Raw genomic sequence first — 16,663 nt, 5'->3', positions numbered from 1 at the left:
ACAGCAAAAGAAACTACCATCAGAGTGAACAGGCAACCCACAGAATGGGAGAAAATTTTTGCAACCTACTCATCTGACAAAGGGCCAATATCCAGAATCTACAATGAACTCAAACAAATTTACAAGAAAAAACAAACAACCCCATCAAAAAGTGGGTGAAGGACATGAACAGACACTTCTCAAAAGAAGACATTTATGCAGCCAAAAAACACATGAAAAAATGCTCATCATCACTGGCCATCAGAGAAATGCAAATCAAAACCACAATGAGATACCATCTCACACCAGTTAGAATGGCCATCATTAAAAAGTCAGGAAACAACAGGTGCTGGAGAGGTTGTGGAGAAATAGGAACACTTTTACACTGTTGATGGGACTGTAAACTAGTTCAACCATTGTGGAAGTCAGTGTGGCGATTCCTCAGGGATCTAGAACTAGAAATACCATTTGACCCAGCCATCCCATTACTAGGTATATACCCAAAAGATTATAAATCATGCTGCTATAAAGACACATGCACATGTATGTTTATTGCGGCACTATTCACAATAGCAAAGACTTGGAACCAACCCAAATGTCCAACAACGATAGACTGGATTAAGAAAATGTGGCACATATACACCATGGAATACTATGCAGCCATAAAAAATGATGAGTTCATGTCCTTTGTAGAGACATGGATGAAACTGGAAACCATCATTCTCAGTAAACTATCGCAAGGACAAAAAACTAAACACTGCATGTTCTCGCTCATAGGTGGGAATTGAACAATGAGAGCTCATGGACACAGGAAGGGGAACATCACACTCCAGGGACTGTTGTGGGGTGGGGGGGAGGGGGGAGGTACAGCATTAGGAGATATACCTAATGCTAAATGACGAGTTAATGGGTGCAGGAAATCAACATGGCACATGGATACATATGTAACAAACCTGCACATTGTGCACATGTACCCTAAAACCTAAAGTATAATAATAAAAAAAAAGAAAAAAAAGAATTATATTCTTATAGCTTTCTTAACACCCATTATTTATTAAAATTCTTTCAGAGGAAAAACAGTAAATAAGCCTGAAACACTTACTTTACCTTCACACTCGCTTTTCCATGAAATGCCTTAACAAAATGTTTTATTATTAAAACCATTGCATCTTAGCAGAATAAACATTTTAATTGGACGGGTTGACAAAAGGTGACTCATTATCTTGTAGAATATTTTCGCAACCAGAGTCTGTGACCAGTTGCTCTTAGGGTTGAGCTTTTCTCTTACATATCAGAGCCCAACATATTCCATACTTTCAAAATAATTACAAAATAAGTATACAAAAGTGTGAACTACTTTTTATTTTTAACAATTTATATAGAGATCCAGTTTTGCCTCTTTTAAACACATTACAGGTTGTCAGTTCCCTTTGTTGTTTATAGCTCCATAAAATTTCAACCTCCATGAACAAAAGAATATGCTAGTCTACAGAACTAAACTTAAATTATTTTGCTCCTACTCAGAAAAGTAGTTTAATTATTTCATAAACTTCCCTCATTTAAAACAAATTTATTCTGTCTTTGATGCTTACTATAAATTGCAACCATGCTTCATTCTAATATATTCTATTACTATTTGGATCCTCAGAAGATTTAAAGGATGCCAATTTCCTGTACAATTTATCAGAAAATATTTAGCAATTCTGTTCAGAGCAAACTTATAAAAATACAACTAACAAAAGGTATATTACATTGTTTGCATTTTAGCATGTTTTCAGAACTGGTAACCTAGTTCCTTCTTGCTTCCTTTTGACAAGAGTAAGTTTAAAATTAAATATTAACCCTCCTCTCCATAAAAATACACATATATTATTTATTTAGGATGCACCAGTTATAAAATTATTGAGATTTTCATACTTTTGTGCAATACCTACATAAGGATTATCCTTCTTTATTTGATTTGATTCTCTTTCCTCATCAATTTTATTTAGTAGCCCTGTCACCTACTCCTGTCTAAAAAGAAAATGAAAGACACTATTCCCTGGGTGGAAGAGGGAGGGTTAAACTTTCTTCTAGCATTTCTTTTTGTTTTCCAAGGAAAAGGTTTCTAACTAACTGGTGGATCAAATCCCAGAGCACTGGACTGGGCCATGCACACTCAAGTGTTAGGTTTCTGTGTGTTAGAAGGCCGTTCATATTGTGATGGTCAATTTTATGTGGCAACTTGACTAAGCCATGGTGCCTAGTTGCTTGGTCAAACAATAGTCTACTTGTTATTGTGACTATTTTTGGCTTTAATAACATTTAAATCAGTAGGCTTTGAGTAAAGTAGATTACTCTTGATAATGTGAATGGGTCTCAGTCAATCAGTCAGTCAATCAGCTGAAGGCCTTTAAGAGCAAAGACTGAGATTTCCAAAAGAAGGAATTCTAGCTCAAGACTGTAACATCAATTCCTAGTTCAATCTCCAGCCTGTCAGCAGCCTGTCCTATGGATAATCTCTCTCTCTCTCTCCCCCTCTCTCTCTCTCTCCCGCCTCTATTGGTGTTGCTTCTCTGGAGAGCCCTGACAAATAACACCTGCTAGTGGGTCTCTCCTATCCATTTTCTCCTTGTGTTTGTCTGGTGGAGGAAGTTTACTACACAGGGCCCACTCTTTCATTTATATTTGTTCTGTGTTGTCATGCCCCTTCCATTTCATATGAGTACAAATAAAGATAAGAATTTTTCCTCAGAGGTAAGAAATCCCCAGACCGTGAGTCCAGAGACTCCTGCATGGTGTCTTCTAGGCACCTGGCTAAGACAAAGTGATCCTTCCCCTAGTGTGTGCGGCTCTCTTAGGACCACAGATAAAGCCAAATATCATCCAATATAATTATAAATCTTACATAATATGCCAACATATTCTATAGCCTAAATTTGTTGGAGATTGAGAGGGGAAGCTCTATGTTGTCTGAATCTGTCTAAATCTGGTTCTAACATAAGATGGAAACACTCTGGCAGAAGACAGAAAAAAGAGTGGCAGAAAATCTCATCTGTTGAGGTCTCACTTTGCTCTCAACCCAAGGCATTTGTTCTACATTATTATATTATTTAACATCATTAAACTCACACCATAATCCTGTGAGGTAAACATTGTCATAAGAACACTCAAGATCACAGAGCCCTTAAGTGTCTGAGCTGACAGCCACTCCAATAAAGGAACACCCGCTCTCATAGCTGTCACTGTTTGTTCATCTGCTGGCTAAGGTGATAGAGATCCATAAACCCACAACAGAGGTGAGGATTGGCCTTAAATGTTAATTTTCTGAAGGTATTTAAATTAGATTCTTCTAGAAGTTTTATTCTTCTAATCGCATAACGAAGACTGTTGTCCACCAAGATCCACGTTCTTTCAAAATTATGGAGTTGGACTAAGATTCAGCTGTGTTATTGCAGACTGCATATCTTAGCCCTCTTAGCAACAAAGCGTTGATATGTAAATGAATTGACATGTGGCCTTTCAGATTTTGGATATCTTGCTATACTCTTTTTTCTCTCCCTACTGGCTAAGATGACCAGGGCATGGCCAATCATAAAGTCATTTTCTGCAGATGGCAATACCACTGTTCCCCTGTGTCTCTGAATCATGACATAAAGGGAACAACCCACTTGCCAAGAACACCTACCCTGGACTATTACTTGAGTAAGAAACAGACTGGTATATCTCTTAAGTCACTGAATAATTGTTATGTGTCTTATTACAACAGAATACCTTAGTCTATCCCAGCCAGGCATATTCTGTTATACTTTTAGTTAATTTATTAACATATAACATTTTACTATATGAAAATATAGTACCCTAAAATAAATATTTCATTGGTGAACTTATTGTGATAATAAATACATTTATGCATGACCAAAATTAACTGTCAAGTGAATAAATTGGGGAAAAAAGAAGATTACATCAAATTGGTTCAAGGTCAATGTGTTTAAAAAAAAGTAATTGGTAATATTTGACTGTTTTTTCCTTTCCAGTGTATTTTAAAAGCAATATGTAGATTCAATGCCATATCAGGTGTGCACTCAGTCCATATATGCAGGAGTATTTTTATTTCTTTGTTGCTCTTCATTATCGCTATGTCCTAAGTTTATCTCAAGCAAATTATATTTTCAAAATCATTAATAACAAAAAATGAAGACAGTGTCTCCACCATTTGCTTGTTCATTTAAATCACATCATTGACTTCTCTGATGTCTTTTAATATGGCAGATCTTTATTACAGATGTTTGGTGAAGTCTCACTGAAAATTGGGCAATGGGATAGATGAATTCTCATAAGCATTTCTAACTTCCTATAACATGGTTATTTTTATTAAAAAATTATTACAGAAAGATGCCTTTCCAAACTTACTATTTTTTACTTCCTTAGATAGCAGATCAATCTAGTGTCCTAACAATACACTTAAATTTGTTTTCGTGATCATGGAACAGATGGGCACATATAAGAAATGCCAAGCTTCATCAGTTTGGCTGAATATAGATGTTCCATGTGGTGATTTTCAACATGGTAAAGGGGAGAAAAAATTGATCTAGCGACATAACAAAGGCAGTGCTAGATAATTTCAGTCTTCATCTCCCACCTTAGCCCAACTATAAACTTTTTTCTCTTTATTCATATCTTCTACTCTTATCTTTCTATGGCCCCTAAATTCTCATCTGTGAGATATAATTTATGAAAACATCCATTGGGTCCTATAAATATTTTTAATAAAAACCCATTTCACTTGAGGAAAAAAAATACAAAATCCTTAACTTGGCTTCCAGTGAACACATTTTTTCCCATGCTGGCATGACTTCCAGTTGTTCTATATGTTTTCAACATTCCTAAGCCACAGTGACCCTTGTGTTTTCACTGTTTTTTAAACATTGAGTACTTTTTTCCCTTAAGGCCATCTCACACACTGTGTCCTTGGCAGGAATACTTTTTTTTATCCACTCTTCTCTCTGCTTCAAGTTAAATGACACTTCCTCAAAAAGGCCCTTTCCAACCAAGCTTCTGTGTTATAACTTAGCACATACCAGAATTGTAATTTACTTTTGTGTCTGACATTAATTTAATATCTGTCAGTTTTCTGTAGTGAATACCTATTGGTTTGCCTACTCAGTATTCCTTCCCATTTTCTATGAGTAGAAATATCTTTCTGGAAATTTCTTTCCTCGCTCAGCCTTTGTGAGATATCTCCTAAAGATGTCTTTTCTGTTATAAAATTGTAACATCAACTACAATTTTCTAGTAGAGAAATGGATGCCTAAATATAAGACTTTTCTGCTAGTCACAGTTGATTGAAAAAGGGCCAGAATTTTTCCATAGGATTTTTAAATCGTAATTATCACAGTCAGTCTTCTCTCAAGAAGAACTCTCGTGCTTTTAGCAGCCTTGTTTCTACAATTTGAAGAAATACAAGATGTCTACAATAGAAGACGATGAGGCTAACATGCAGAAATTAGATGTGAGAAGGACACTGAGAGTAGCAGCAGTGAGTGAGTTCCTGGGACTAGTTCTCCTAGAAACCAGGTTATAACACTGACCTTCTTACAGATGGACTGATCTTATGAGGTCCTCCAGTGTCTAGATACCTTAAGTTGGACTCCTGTTATTGATAATCAAGATTGCCCCAGGAGCTGTACACTTGACAAAGTCATGGTGTGTCTCTCTTAAGAGGATGCCCAATCTTTCTATTTTCTTTGAAGCAGACATATTTGCATGATTTTGCAAAGGAAGCTCTATATGTTAAGGGCCTATTAAACTACAAAGGACTCACATACTAATAATTAAGTTTCCTTATTTCTATTTAGACCTTCAATGATTATGTGAAGGGCTTTCATTTTGTTTTAGGTTGAAATCTGAAAAATGTCCGGAGTGTGGAACTTTGCTTAGTACCTTGATTAAAGCCAACCATTCTAGATTTTTTTCGCTATTATGTTTCTTTCTTTCTATTCTCCCAAAACATAAACTCTTATTTAAAAATATGTTTAAAATTGTTTTTGTTTGTTTGTTTGTTTTTTGACAGAATTTCGCTCTTGTTGCCCAGGCTAGAGTGCAATGGTGCGATCTCAGCTCACCACAACCACTGCCTCCCGGGATCAAGTGATTCTCCTGCCTCAGCCTCCTGAGTAGCTGGGATTACAGGTATGTGCCACCATGCTCAGCTAATTTTGTATTTTTAGTAGAGACGGGGTTTCTCCAAGTTCGTCAGGCTGGTCTCAAACTCCCAACCTCAGGCAATCTGTCTGCCTCGGCCTCCCAAAGTACTAGGATTACAGGTGTGAGCCACTGCACCTGGCCATAAAAATGTACTTTTAATAAAATGTATTTGTCTGATTTGTAGCATTTAAGACTTCCTATATTTGGTTAGCTCAGGTATGGTTGGGGGTGGGAAGGAACTCAGCTATTTTGATAATTTTTCCTGAGACTATTTTGCTAATGAAGTCTCCACAGATCCAACTGAGTGATGTAAAAATATAGGCTCCCTCTGTCTCTCAAAATTCCCACCCTGGGACCATACTCTTGCCACCTCACCATATGCTTAGAATATTTCAGGGAGTAAAGTCAAGTTGAAACAACATTTCCTACTGTTTCACCATGATTGTTTGTACAACAGATGCAGGCAATCCATCAATGCCAGGAGGAACTGAAAGGAAAATGTTCTCATGACCATAGACACCAAAACACAATCTTAAAATGCTGTCTTAAAAAGCAACAAAGAGCAATATTGGGCCCCTTTGAAAAAATAAGTATATTATTAATAATAAAATATTTAAATGATCCATTTGGAAGTAGATTGAACATAAGCCAAATGGAAACAAAGATTGGATAATAGGATAGGTGAATAATTGCAATAATGACAATGATAACACGTAACTAATTATAGATTACAAAACGCTTTCTGAGCCAGGCATGCATTTAATGTATACAGCAGTTCACATGAGGCAATGTTTTTAGAGATGAGAAAAATAAAATTTAGTTAGGGGAAGTGATAGAACGAGTGTTGTCAGATGAAATACAGGGCATCCAGTTACATTTGAATTTCAAATTTTTTTAAGTTTAAATATGTCTCAAATCTTGCGTACTTATCTGCATTCGAATTTAGCTGGGTGCTCTGCATTTTTATTTCCTGAATCTGGTAACCCTAGATATGATACAACAAGATTACACAGTTAGTGATTGGCAAAGCAGGTAATCCTTAACAACCAGTGGAAAAGGTAGTAGCTGACATGAACTTTGAAGTCTCTAGTGTACACTCAGGTGGAATTATTGTCATTGGCAGGGCATTGCATGAGAAGTAACTTCACATCCCAGATTGCCAGGTGAGAAGCTAGTTTGAAATTGTCCCTGACCGGGCACATATTCTATTGAACCTTTTTGAAATATGTGTGGTATGTTGACACAGGTGGGGATATATATTAATTGTAAAGATTTCTTCAGTGACTACCACATCCACCAATCATTGAGGGTTAAAGATCTCTTCAAGTACAATGTGTGCTCTGAGATATTTATGAAGAACTAGCACATAATTTAAAAAATACTAACCAATGGGTTTCAAGTCTGAGCTTGGACTGTGTTAGGAAATAGATTCCAGAAGGGACATTTTGTGGACAATATAGAAACAAGGCCCTCTACTTTTCTGAACTTGTCAAGAGTCACTGTGGCAAGTCAGTGAAGACTTTGGTGGGCTTCTTGATTCAGTCTTCAAGGCAGACACTTATGGATCCTACTAAGTACTACGTATTGTTCCACTAATCACAGTTTTTAGATTCTTGAATCTACATATGAGTGAAAAGACAAACAGGTAGGAAACCTATAGATTTTGTCAATAGAAGTTCAAAAATCTGAGTTATTTGTTTCAGAGTGAGCAATCAGAGAGAAATTTCAGAAATGTACATATGACTTTTTTTTTTTCCAGATGTGGCCAAAACAAGAGTTCTACAACCTACTTTATAAAAAATAAAATTTAGTTAGGGGAAGTGATACAACTAGTGTTGTCAGATGAAATACATATCAAGCTAGACAGAAGCAGTACATATCAAGCGAGACAGAATCGGATAGTGGTAGCTGGTCATGTTGACTTGACTGTAATAAGATGCAATTTATAGGTTTGGGCTTAGCACAAATTTTTTTTCCAGTGGACATATCCATAGAACACTAAAAATAAGTTTCCCCATGGGGAGTCAGAGTCATTAAGAATCCTAAGAAATGGGATCTTCTCCCTTAGGCAGCAGAGTTGAATGCATGGTGCTGTCTGCTAGGAGGAATTCAGTTGAAAGTTATATAATAAACTAGTACTACTCTGTTACATTTTAGGTGTAATCACCCATTTGGGTATTTCTTGACTAAAGTGGCCTTCAAGTATCATTCTAGGAGTATGCCTCCAGTACCATGAGAAATGATGACATAGACTTCTACTGTGGAGTGAATGATACAAATGGGGATTCAGCAAGCCCCAATCTGTATGTGCTCAAACTAGGCAAAAAAACATTAAGAGGCTTAACACTTGACAACACTAAAAAGCCATAAGCCCCAGTATTGTGTTCCAGGGCAATGCTAAAATTTATAGATTCTTTAAAATATAAACATATCTGAAAGGGAGAAAACCACTTATATCTAAAGGAAACAATCCCTGTAAGTGATGGTGGGAGAGCAGATCAAACTCCAGATAGAAAGTCATGCAGATTTAATTAAGGAGAGACACAAACATCATTGTCATGAGAGTGATAGGGAAAGTTTGGGGAAAGCTCACTTGAGCCAAAACTTTAGAGATTTTGCCATGTGGGTGCTTTTCCATCTTCCTAGAATAACAAGATCAATAAATTATGACCATTTTTGGAATCAAGTTGCTGTTTATTCTCCTTAAATTGTGTACAGTGCACTATGAGAGAATGAATAACATTTAAGCATTTATGCTTAAAACTTCTTGCTTTAGAAATTATCTGTCATTCAAAATGTAAGTTCCCTAAGCTATTTGAGTGGATATTTGTGTCTTTGATGAGAAAATAAAAGAGATAGAAAAACTAAAGTTTTAATACGGTTTTGCCAAAGGTGGAGGTATAACAGGAGGAGAAAGACTGTGAAATTTTAACATAGTTTCTCTACTTTTTATCCTATAGGAAATACGAAAACATCCTTGCCATTTGCTGGAATGGTGTACTGCTGAAGGCAATGGACACTGAGGTTGTTTGAGCCTAATCACAAGGGAGCAATACCAGATCTATTATCTCAGGTTCAGAGAAGCGTGGTGTCTGACCTTCAGACAGGATCGAATGCAGAGTAAAATAATTCCAAATATGGTCTGGGCATTGCATGTAATACAGAGTAAAAGTTATCGTAAGACACTCTCGCCAGTTTCTGTCACCTGGTTCCTCAGATGTTTAGTTCATTCTAATTACACAATCAGCCTTCTGATTCAATGAAGACTGATGAGATTGCTGACTTGCCACCCTGGAGTTCAGTTGGCAGCAAGTGAGGGAAAAGGTGAACTCTGTAACAAGGTTTAGAAGCCCTTCTTTTCTTAACTCCTTATAAAACAGAGAAGATGAGGAAGGAGAAAGGCACTGTCGTCAAGCTCTTAGCCAAGGAATCACACATACACACACGTGTGTGTGTGTGTGTGTGTGTATTTCAACTCAATGTACAAGGACTTCTCAGCCCATAGCTCCTTTGAGCACATTGTTTATCTCCCATAGCATGAAGGACTAAAGTAACCAGAGATTTCATAATCTCTGGCCTGTAACATTTCTGCTGAAATATCTGCTGTTGGTCTAATGGGGTTTCCTTTAAAGGTGACTAGTCACTCTTCTTTTGTTAATTAATTTTTTTTCACTTTGACTTTAGGCATTCTGAATATAATATGCTATGATGAAGCACTTTATGCAATGTATATTCCTGAGGATTGCTGGGCCTCCTGTAACTGGATGTCTGACTCTCTTGCTAGATGTGGGAAGTTTTCATCAATTATTTTCTTAAACAGGTTTTCTAAGCTTTTAAATAATCTTTCTTTCCCATCAGGAATACCAATAATTTCTAATTTCAGTCACTTTATGTGGTCCCAGACATCGCAAAGGCTTTGTGCACCCCCTTTTATTCTTCTTTGTTGTTGTTATCTTTGTCTTACTGGATTATTTCAAAAGACTTATCTTCAAGTTCTGAGATTTTTTCAACAGCTTGATCTATTCTGTTACTGAAGCTTTCAAATACATTTTGTATTTCCTTCAATAGATTTTTTTTAGGTTTAGAATTTCTGCTTTTGCTTTGTAAGATACCCATCTCCTTGATACATTTCTCATTAATACCCTGAGTTAATTTTCTAATTTCTTGAAGCTGGCCCAAGGGTGGAATGCAGCCCAGTGTTAAACTCTCAAAATTGTGCCTTGGGCCTGTGAACAGAGACAGCAGATTTCTTCTCAAGTAAGTAGCATAGAAAAGAGAGATCCAAATAAACACAATCATAAATGAAAAAGGAGACATTATTACTGATACCACAGAGGCACAAAGATCATCAGAGACTATTATAAATAACTATATGATCACAAACCAGAAAACCTAGAGGAAACCAATAAATTCCTGGAAGCATACAACCTCCCAAGATTAAACCAGGAAAAGGAGAACTCTTACACAGACCAATAATGAATAGTGAGATTGAAATTGTAATTTGAAACTCTCCCAACAACAACAAAGCCCAGGACCAGGAGGATTCACAGTGAAATTCTACCAAACATGCAGAAAGAACTACTACCATTCCTCCTGAAACTTTTTCACAAAATCCAGGAGAAAGGAGCTCTCCCTATCTCATTCTACAAGGCCAGTGTCACCTTATCCCTGAAGAATATAGATGCAAAGATCCTCAACAAAATACTAGCAAATGGAATCCAACAGCACATCAAAAAGATGGTACACCATAATCGAGTGGATCTTATCCCAGGGATTCAATGATGGTTCAACATACACAAATCAATAAGTGTGATATATCACATAAGCAGAATTAAGGACAAAAATCATAGGTCATTTCAGTAGATGCAGAGAAAGCATGTGATACAATTTAGCATTAGTTTATAATAAAAATCCTTAACAAACTAGGCATAGACGGAAGATACTTCAACATAATAAAGGCAATATATGACAAATCCCCAGTCAACATCATTCTTAATGGAAAAAAGTTGAAAGCATTCCCTCTAAAAACTGGAACAAGTCCAAGATGCCCACTTTCACCACTTCTATTGACTATAGTACTGAAAGTTCTTGCCAGGGCAATTGGGCAAGAAAAAAATAAAATAAAAGTCATCCAAATTGAAAAAAAGAGGAAGTCAAATTATCCCTGTTTGCTGATTTTATGATGTTATATTTAGAAAATTCTAAACACTCCACCATCATACTCTTAGATTTGATAAATAAATTCGTGAAGTTTCAGGGCACAAAATTAGGAAACAGGAATTTGTAGCATTTCTATACACCAATAATGTTCTAGCCTGGGACTAAATCATGAAGGCAATCCCATTCACAAAGATACAGAAAATTGTCCCCAAAAAACACACAAACAAACAAACAAAAAAAACCGAGGAATATATTTAACCAAGAGTGGGAAAACATCTCAATAAGGAGCACCACAAAACACTAATGGAAAAAATTTTAGATGTCACAAACAAACAAGGAAACATCTCATGCTCACTGATTAGAAGAATCATGATCATTGTTAAAATGATTATGCTATCCAAAGCAATATACAGATTCAATGCAATTTCTATCAAATTCTAAAATTCATATATAGAACCTAAAAAGAGCATGACTAGATAAAGTAGTCTTAAACAAAATGAACAAACCCAGACCAGAGGCCTCATATTACCTGACTTCAAATTATACCATAAGGCAATAATAATCAAAACAGAATGGTACTGGTATAAAAATAGACACATAGATCAATGGAACAGAAAAAAAAAAAAAACCCAGAAATAAAACCACATACCTACAACCAACTAATCTTCAACAAAGTCAACAAAAATATACACAAAGGAAAAGCACCCTATTCAATCAATGGTGCTGAGAAAATTATATAGCCATATGTATAAGAATGAAGCTGGACTCATACTTTTCACCATATACAGAAATCAACACAACATGAATTAAAGATCTACAAGTAAGACTTAAAACTATAAAAGTCCTAGAAGAAAATGTAGTAAAAACACTTCTGGACATTGGTGTAGGCAAAGAATTTATGATGAAGATCACAAAAGTGAACACAACCGAAACAAAAATAGAGAAGTGGGACTTAATTAAACTAAAAGGCTTCTGCACAGCAAAGAAGCAGTCAACAGAGTAAGTGACAAGCTACAGGATGGGAAAAGTATTTGCAACCTATGCATTTGACCAGAATCTGCAAGGAACTCAAACGGCTCAATAAGAAACAAAAAATAACCCCATTAAAAAGTGGGCAAATGACATAAACAGATATTTTTAAAAAGAAAACATGTAAATGGACAAGAAAAAAAATGTTCAACGTTACTAATCATCAGAGAAATGCAAATTAAAACAACAATGAGATACCATTTTACACCAGTCAGAATGGCCATATTAAAAAGTCAAAAGCAACATATGTTGGCAAAGATGTGGAAAAAAAGGAATGCTTATACATTGTTATAGGACTGCAAATTAGTGCAACCTCTACAAAAATATGATATGGAGATGTTTCAAATAACTGAAAATAGAACTAGTATTCAATCCAGCAATTTCCCTACTGGGTATACACCTAAAGGGAAAGAAATCATATCAAAAAGATAACTGCATTTTTATGTTTGTCATAGCACTATTAACAATAGCAAAGATATGGAATCAACTTTTGTCCATCAACAGAGCATTGGATAAAAAAAGGGACATACATATACCATGAAATACTACTCAGTTATTTTAAAAAATGGTGTATATGTACAACTTTTTTTATCCAGCTTATCTTTGTTGGGCATATAAGTTGATTCTATACCATTGTTATTGTGAATAATGCTGCAGCGGACATACATGTGCATGTGTCTTTCTAATAGAGCAATTTATATTCCTTTAGGTATATACCCAGTAATGGGATTGCTAGGTTGAATGGTATTTCAGTTTTTAGGTCTTTGAGAAATCACCACACTCTGTTCCACAATGGATGAACTAATTTACACTCCCACCAACAGTGTATATGCATTCCTTTTTCTCCACAAACGTCCCAGCATCTGTTATTTTTTGACTTTTTAATAATAACCATTCTAACTGGTGTGAGATGGTATCTCATGGTTTTGATTTGCATTTCTCTAATGATTAGTGATGTTGAAGTTTTTTTCATTTGATTGTTGGTTGATGTATGTCTTCTTTTGAAGTGTCTGTTCATCTCCTTTGTCCACTTTTTAACGAGGTTGATGTTTTTCCTGTAAATTTGTTTAACTTTCTTATAGATGGAATACTATGCAGCCATAAAAGAGAATGAGATGTCCTTTGCAGGAACATAGATGGAGCTGGAGGCCATTATCCTTAGCAAAGTAACAGAGGAACAAAAAACCAAATACTGCATGTTCTCACTTATAAGTGGGAGCTAAGTGATGAGAACACATGGACACATAAAGAGGAACAACACGCACTGGGGCCTATTGAAGGGTGAAGGGTGGAGGAAGTAAAGTATCAGGAAAAACAACTAATGGATACTAGGCTTAATACCTGGGTGATTAAATAATCTGTACAATAAGCCTGTATAATGTTTATACAAATTTACCAGTGCAATGAACCTGCACATATACCCCTGAACTTAAAATAAAAGTTTTTAGAAAACAAGAATGATAAAACTTTCTCTGTACTAGCAAGGAAAGATTCCCAAGACATACTGTTAAGGACAAAAAGCAAGTTACAAAACAGGTTATATAATGAGCTACCTTTCATGTACACGCATATGAGAGGAGTAAGAACATGTATTCACATTTATTTTCATTTACATAAAGAAACACTGGGCGGATATATAAGAAACTATTAAGAAAGATATATAATAAAGAGCAGAGTTTCTACAGGGTAGACCAGCCAGAGGTGGAAAATAATACTACTCAACCTGCACCTTTCAGAATAATTTTTTCATGTTTTTAATTTACCTTTACTACCTATTTATTTGGTTCGGGACTCCATTTCCTTCACTTTGAGACCAAGTAATCAGGCTTCAGACTTGTTACCTCTGCCTGCCAAAGTCACTAACCTCATGATAGACATAATTTAGGTTAGAAGAATAACAAAGTTCTTGCTCAACTGTTTCCTTAGAAAAGAACAAACTGATAAAACATGTGGGCCCCTAAAATATGAACATTATCTGTAAGACTGAGTTAAAATGTGTTCTAAAAACATCTTCTAAAAATGTGAAAACAGCAGAGGTATGACCATTTGCTAAAAAAAAAAAAAAATATGTTGGGGGGACAATATGTTAAAAAATATGCACGGAAAAGCAGTATAGAGAATGGTCCTCTTTCTCTACTCCTTTTACAATTTTGATTTCATTCTTGAGTTTTCATAACGGACGTTTGTAAAGAGGGGAGATTTGCATTCAGGTGTAAGATTACAAGCATTTTAAGGCAACTTTCAACACAAGTATTTTTTTTACTAATCACTTCTGTGGTTCTCCTGCCCCAGACAAGAAAAAAAAAGAGAAATGGAAAGGGAAAGCTACGTTCAGGGCATGTAAAGGTTTTATCTAGCTTGAAGGGTTAAAAGAATTGGCACAAAGTTTAAAAAAGTTAAGCCACTTGTCTAAAAAAATTAAATAAAATCATGTCTTTTGCAGAAACATGGATGCTGCAAAATGGAGGCCATTGTCCTAAGTAAAATAACTCAGAGACAGAAAGTCAAATATTTCATGTTCTTATTTATAAGTCAGAGCTAAATATTGGGTATACATGGACACACAGAATGGAATAATAGACATTGGACACTACAAAAGTTGGGAGGGTGGAAGGGAGATGAGGTCTGAAAAATTACCTATTGGGTAAAATGCTCACAGTTAGTGTGCTGGATACACTAAACGTTTATCCAGATGTCACCACTATTTAATATATACATGTAAGAATCTGCACTTGTACCCCCTATATACATAAACATTTAAAAATAAAATACTCAAAAATAAAAAAAAATCTGGCATAGACAGTGAGATATTATGTCTATTAGTAGTTTAAGCTTCAGCTGCAGGACCGGTTATCCTGAGAATCCACACTGCAGGGGTGATAGCCAGCAATATATAAAAAAGTCCAAATTCTAGAAGCAGCTATGCCAAGGTATATTGATCTACACCTCATTTTATGCAAGTTACATTGGTGAGTGTAGGAATGTTTTTATTAAATAAATTAGTTCTTCAGTAATTATGTTGGTAAATAATAAAAATAGATGTTAATTGGTAAAATTGCAAGGTATTCAAGGTATGTGGTTGACCAAAAAATATAGAATCACTTCCACTGTTTAAAAACAGAGCATAGAAATTCAGTCAGAAGAGTAGTCTCTATGTTAGGAAAGGAATTGGAGACTATTTTTTTTTTGAGACGGAGTCTCGCTCTGTCGCCCAGGCTGGAGTGCAGTGGCGCAATCTTGGCTCACTGTAAGCTCCGCCTCCCGGGTTCACGCCATTCTCCTTCCTCAGCCTCTCCAAGTAGCTGGGACTACAGGCGCCCGCCACCACGCCCAGCTAATTTTTTTTTTTTTTGTATTTTTAGTAGAGACGGGGTTTCACCGTGGTCTCCATCTCCTGACCTTGTGATCCGCCCACCTCGGCCTCCCAAAGTACTGGGATTACAAGCGTGAGCCACCGCGCCCGGCCAACTGGAGACTATTTGGTCCTGCCATTGGTTTGTGAAAAGGGATAGTAGCACGATGATGATAAGAGTAACAGAATCCTACCTCTGGAAGTATGTGTGTGTTGTGTGGACCTTCCAGGCAAGCTGATAGAGAATCACAAAGAAATTGAGGAACTGCAAATTTACAGAACATGAAAAGGAAATAGTGTGTGCCTGCTTACAAATAAAGGAGTTTTTCTTTTTAAATAAACATTGTTTATGTGGCAAAATTTGGTCTATAATTGGTTCTCAGTGTAATTCTGATTGCAAGGTTCTGAATGGAGCTAACTGTCACAGGGCATTACGTAGTTCAGTAGCTCTTACTGCCTCCAAAGAGCCCAAGAGTTAGACACAGTCAGATTGGCTTGAGTCAGTTTCCAACGCTTAGGAATAACTTTTAGTGGCTACTTTTAGCACTTTAGCTGACCAAGAGGAGACAGATTTGAGGAAACGGACCAATTTTTGATGCTACTTAGAGTATGAAGCCATTATCTTCAGGCCATGTATCCACAATGTGTACCAGAGCCCACACTAAAAAAGTTACCTTTCTTCAACAAATATGCAGAGTTGAAGATGGGAAATTTAAGGGAGGTGACTGAGAAAAAAAAGAGATGTTATTCAATGAGAATATGGATTTGAGGTGATAACAGTAAAGTGCTTTTGAAGCACTTTTGAGAAGCTCATTTTTGTAGGAGGAATATCGACACCTGGGAAAGTTGCTTTAAATAAATTATGCTGCCAAAAGCACACCAGGAGAGTAGATGCGCTATGAACACAGAGACACAGAGCTGAATTAATGAGGACATCTTGTATTAAATCATTTGACA

General features: G+C 36.1%; 1 protein-coding gene across 2 annotated transcripts in view; it reads left to right on the top strand.

Moving 5' to 3' along the window:
• PIK3C3 (phosphatidylinositol 3-kinase catalytic subunit type 3) overlaps window positions 1-14,461 on the top strand; it is a 763,308-nt gene extending 748,847 nt beyond the window's left edge. For both annotated transcript variants that reach the window (XM_063645758.1, XM_063645868.1), the window contains 2 exons: window positions 6,032-6,150; window positions 9,126-14,461. The gene's annotated coding sequence lies outside the window, so the exon portion shown is untranslated. The remainder of the gene's footprint in view (window positions 1-6,031; window positions 6,151-9,125) is intronic.
• Window positions 14,462-16,663: the final 2,202 nt, after the last annotated feature.

The sequence above is a fragment of the Symphalangus syndactylus genome, chromosome 1, assembly GCF_028878055.3.
Source record: "Symphalangus syndactylus isolate Jambi chromosome 1, NHGRI_mSymSyn1-v2.1_pri, whole genome shotgun sequence".
NCBI classification, from domain to species: Eukaryota; Metazoa; Chordata; class Mammalia; order Primates; family Hylobatidae; genus Symphalangus; species Symphalangus syndactylus.
This window is presented reverse-complemented; position numbering and strand designations above follow the sequence as displayed.